The sequence below is a fragment of the Arachis hypogaea genome, chromosome 4 (assembly GCF_003086295.3).
Source record: "Arachis hypogaea cultivar Tifrunner chromosome 4, arahy.Tifrunner.gnm2.J5K5, whole genome shotgun sequence".
NCBI classification, from domain to species: domain Eukaryota; kingdom Viridiplantae; phylum Streptophyta; class Magnoliopsida; order Fabales; family Fabaceae; genus Arachis; species Arachis hypogaea.
This window is the reverse complement of record NC_092039.1, coordinates 6,289,018-6,295,017: the sequence shown is the minus strand read 5'-3', so window position 1 is coordinate 6,295,017 and position 6,000 is coordinate 6,289,018.

Genomic DNA, 6,000 nt, shown 5'->3' with positions numbered 1-6,000 from the left:
GGTATCTCTAAGTTCCAATACTCTCTAAGCCTGCTTACCCCTTTGCTGACTTAGGCATCGGAGTGTCTTTGCATGTATCACCCCCCATTCCTTCATACACACAAGTCGGATGGCGGTTCCCAGACGTAAACCAAGTCGGAGGCCGTCTCATGTTGTTGGCGTTGGGACCAATCTTGCAAGCCCAGTTCATTAATCTCCGGTTACCCACTATAACACCAATTATGGTTAAATAGAACTTCTCTATAATTCCTAAGAAGGAATTTTTTAAATGATAAAAAAGTGTTAAAGAATGAATTTTTCATTTAAAAGGAGATAATGACTTCTTATTCTGTATTTAAAAAAAAAAGCTATATGCCCAGAATTTTAATCTTTTATGAACATTTATCTAGAACTTTATCAATGGTAAGGTTCTTATTTGGGCCATGATGGGCTGGATCAGTACAAATCAAATTGCGTATAAGGCCCATAAGTCTCATGAAGGATTGTGAGTTCTGGCTTCTGAGATATCCAATTGAGTTCATGTTTATGGGCCCAAATTGCTTTCTTTATACAAAGAAAATTTATTAAAGCCCATTTCAATTTGGATTGTTGTCCAAAAAAAGCTTGGAATTGTTGTAGAGGAAATATTCAATCTAAACTAGTGTCAACTCCAAAAAAAAAAAAAAAAAAAACTAGCGCCACACATCACAAATAAATTAAAAAATAAATAAATAAATAATTTGCGTCAACATGGGATTGATTTAGCTCCAATCATCCTCCTAATCAGATTTGTAGTAAAAACAAAAGAACATCAACATGGGATTGTTGGAGTAATTTAATTGCTAATTTGCTATAGTTTAAACCCAAAATTAAACAACTAAAAAAAAATGCCATAGTTTTGGAGGAGGACTTTACACCTTATAGTTTATCAGTTTGAAAAGGTCATGAAAAATGGGATTAACAAGTAAAAATTAAAAAAATTTGAAAAATCAAAATGGAATATATTTTTTTTATCGGTTATATGGCAGCAATGATATTTGAATTTAGGTTTATTTAGATCTTTCATTAAACCATTCTCGTTCAATTTGAAGAACGTAAATCTTATATTTATTTTTTAACATTAAAATTTCTGTGTAAAATCATTTTTCCAAATGTAAACTCACATTCTATGCTTAAAATATCCGAGAAATAATTTTCTTATACTATGAAAATGAAACATCCGTGGAGTGAGATTTGAAATTGAAAGCGATATTATGATATATAATCTTGCAGCCTTTCATGAATCCATAAATATAAAATTGCTTCACATTATAAAAATAGTGAAAAGGCCAACTCTCTTTGAAGAAAAGATTTGATGTTTTGATGTTTGAAATTGGAGTGTGTCAAGATTTCAGAGTCTGAGATTTTCATCCCACCCGCCACTACACGTACGTAATGACCTTATTATGTTCCACACTTTTTCTTTGACTAATAATATTTTAATTGGTAAACTATGTTGTCTTCAATTAATATTTTTTAAAAGTTTAAAAGATAATTTGAAATATGTTTTATTCTTTTTATTGTTTGAAATATGTTTTAATGTTATCTTTGTTATTAATTTTTTTGTGGTCAAACTAATAACAAAAATAAGATTAAAATTTATTTCAAAAATAAAGAACAAATTAAATCAAATTAAGAAATATATTTACCCTAATTTACCTTCACATACATGTGTCTTATATGTGTCTTTACTCTTTAAGGTTAATAATATGTATTCTATCTGCACGTACTTAATTCGACCCAATTCGATTGGTGTAGGTTTAAAATATACCCTACTCTATTATATGTGTAGTAAAGAAAATGAATATTAAACCCATAATAACCGGCTTCTTGTAAAAATTTAGAATAATCATTAAATTAATCATTTAAATTACTAATTTATTACACTTGTTATTTAAAGAATAATATTACAAGAACTTGAAATTAGAAGAAGAACGACAAGATATTTATCTTTATTTGTGTTATTTTAATTTTATTAAGAACTTGATGATTATGTTATTGTAATTTTATATTGAATTTCTTTAATATTTTATTATTTTTTATTTTAATTTTAATTTATTTTTTTATTTTTAATTTATTAATATGTATGAAATATGGAATGATTGAATTTTATATTTGCTTGAAAAAATTTAATTTTCTTATAAATAGAATAGGGTTGAAAATTTTAAAATGCAGATAGAATTGAAGTTAAAAAATTCTTAACCCACAAATAAAGTTGAATTAAATTTTAAAAAAATTTAATTCGTAAATAAAATTAAAATATAGTCTAAATCCTATCATCTCTTATCCATCGACAACCTTAGGCGCTGGTGTTCCATGTCCACCAATTCTAGGAGTAGTTCTTACTTCTTAGCTATTACTAAATTTTTAGCCACTAAAATGATTCTCTTTTCTATATTTCCTTTGGTGAAAATGATTTTTCAACAGCCCATTACTACACCTTATTATGTTCCGCACACACACCACTTATTTGGGCCAAGAAAAACAAAACAGGTACAAAAGAGAAAAAGGAAAAATATTCCATCTTTTTCAAAGTAGATTTAATGATTTATAGATGGGGTTGGCTTAAATGTACCAACTTCAATTTGGTGCATGATGTACCTTCTCTATCATGCTCTGATCTAACGGCTAAAAATTATGTGGCTCTATGCATGATAATATGATATAGCATTGCTTGTCCATCCATAAGAAAGAAACATTATTGTACGATATATCATAGGCTATTTCTGCTATGGTCCTTATGAAAAAAGAAGTATTTATAATGACGCATTTTTTGGTGTTATGAGAATAGATCTTAATTTTTTTTAATTATTTGATAAAATATAATTTTTATTTTATATTTTTAAATAATATAAAAATATATATAAAAATATTAAATAATAAAAGATAATACTTTACCAATATAATTAAAATAAATTTGAGAAAATTTATTCTTCCTATAAACTTTATAACGATGCATTTTTTGATGGTGATCACAATAGATTTCTTCATAAAATATAATTTCTTATGTTATATTTTTTAAATGAGATTAAAAAAATAAGTAAAAAGATATTGAATAATAAAAAAATACTTTACTAATATAATTGAAAAAAAATTACTAATATTTATTATTAAAGGATTTATTATTGTTGTTCGTTAGATAACTAACAAAACTTTAACCAATAACAAATCAATAAATATTTTTAAATTGTATTTTATACTAACTAATTGTTATTAATTAATAATTATTTAAATTTTATTTTTAAAATATAAAACTAATAATTATTAGTTACAATTATTTAAAGTTAGCTAATTAAAAATTATTTATCTATATTTTTCTTTATTGTTATCTTAAACTTAAACTATGAACTAATTATTGTATCTTTAACACTATAATTGTGAAACCTTTTTGTGATATGTCATTTTTGAATTCGTCAGTCAACTCGTAGTTATCATATTCATTAAAAGTATTATTTTTCGCTCTATAATATTATATAGGGGTGCTTGTCCCATATAGTTATTGAAAAAATTATTAATTTGATTGGAAAATAGATATATTAATAGGAAAATAAATGTTAAGAGTGATCAATTTTACTCCACAAAACCCTAAAACATATAACTCTATGCATGTCTTGATATACAGGATTTTTTTAATTTAAATTAAAAAAATATAATATTTACCGATTTAAATAAATATATAAGTATTTACTAAAATACATTTAGAGTCATATTTCGAATGCAGTGGGAAAAACTGAAAATCAAACGTATCTCGAATGCAGTGACCCCGTTAAGTGTAACAGGGCTCGCTGATCATCCGAGATATGTTCATATTCTGACATGAGGTATTGCGTCCGAGATACGTGTAAGGAAGCAAAATATGGACACTGCATCTGAGATATAGTCAAGACCTGATGTTATAAATATATTGTATGTTTTTTTTATAAAAATATTGTAATGTTATAGATGAAAAATGATCCCATAACAATCGAAGGTAACTAATTATATAGAAATTATGCTTTATTACATATTAAACACTTTTAATAACAATCAGTACATCAAAGTGACAACATTGGAACAAAAAGACCTAAACCCTAAACTGCATGCGTCGTCATGGATCCGAGTGGGGAGCATTGGGACACCCACGTCTGGTGTGGCCCTCTCTGCCGTGAAACCCACATCTCTTCTCCGCACGCTCAATGGCATCCATCTCATTCTGGATCCAAGTGGATACCGGCCTACCCAATGCCTTCCTCCTCATGGCTGGGTTGGGCTTCAGGTGTGCACCGTACCATAGAAACCACATCTTTTCGTCTAGTATCGGCGGAAACTCTCTCTCGTATACCTTGAATACAGAGGCCATCGTGTACACGGAGTCCACAAAATGACCCCACTCAATACTACTCGCAACTGCACATGCCGCCAAGGCGTGTTGACATGGGTAATGCAATGACTGGAACAGGCCACAATCGCATGTACGCTCGGAAAGACGAACCCGATATGATGTTTGAGACCAACCATTTACTGGCTCCATCTCTTCCACGCTAAAAACGGATGCTCTACGATCACAATGGGTGACTCACAACATCGGCAACTCTCTCTGTTCTTATCTATAGCTGCCAACAACCGCTGCAAGTGGATCTGTCCACCCTGCAAATATTGATCCAGTGTCAACAATATGCTAAACAAAAAACAAACGTATAAAGTTTAATGCATTCACAATATAATGTAAAGTATACCAGTAATTCAAGTTCTGTCGTAATGCCACACGAAAATTCCACGGATAACCATTGGAGAATTGATTGCATCGGCAGTAATATTTTAGCCTATCTGACTCCAGCACTCTATACTCCGCATACCGTCGAATACTGTAGTTTTTCACCGCCAGTAGGACTGCTTCTCGGTTGTTGAACATATGCCCAATTTGGAATTTCACTCCAACATCCGTGTTGTAATCCTCCCCGTCCTCAGCGTTCAAAAGATCGTTCGAGTGCATTGCATCCAAGTTCAACGTCTGGTAATGGCTAGGAACATCCGACAATCGAGGAATGGCCAAAGGCGGAGGTAGCAAAAACCTACCAACACTACCACTGGGATTCTCCGACACAAACTCATCCTCTGACATTGTATCACTCGACGACTCGCACTCGGCAACATAGATGGAATCGCCCTCACTATCGAAATCATCAGCACTATCATGAGATTGGGCATAATGGATTGGTGTCGCCTCGAGCGGCACGACTTCAGGACCCAGAGGAGACATGCCATCCCCAGTAACTACATCTTGGATCACAGCATACAACTCCATCACACATTGGAGTATCAGTCGTGCATGTACGTCAAACATGACCCTCGCATGCTGATCCCCATCTATCTAAAATAACTGGTTCGTAAATCCACCGTTCGAAAGCGCATACAGAAATCTATATGCAATCCTCCCAACCTCCTTTGTTCCTACTTCTCCCATATTACGCAGCATGATCGTCTTTAGCGCATTTAGGATATCAACCAGGTAAGTGCGCAGCATCATAGTATTGTCAGACTCAAATATCACTCCTTCATATCATCACCGTGTTGACTATCCCATTCGGATAAATCATCACAAAAAAAGTATTGATTGTTCTCCATCGGAGCAAAATTAAAAGAAGATAAAGAAAAGAATGGTTTGTGAATTGTATGAGCAGGGGTATTGGGATGGTCTCTATAAATAAACTTATTGTACAACATATCTTAAGTGCTGAGACCCTAATTATAATCTTGACTATATTTCGGATGCAGTATACACGTATCTCAGATGCAATGTATCCGAGATGCTCTCTTATTCATATCTCGGGTGCACCCAAGATATGACCAGCCAGTCATGTTACACATAATAAGGTCACTGCATCCGAGATATGTTCGATTTTTTCCACTGCATCCAAAATATGACTCTAAATGTATTTCAGTAAAAACTTATATATTTATTTAAATCGATAAATATTATATTTTTTAATTTAAATAAAAAAA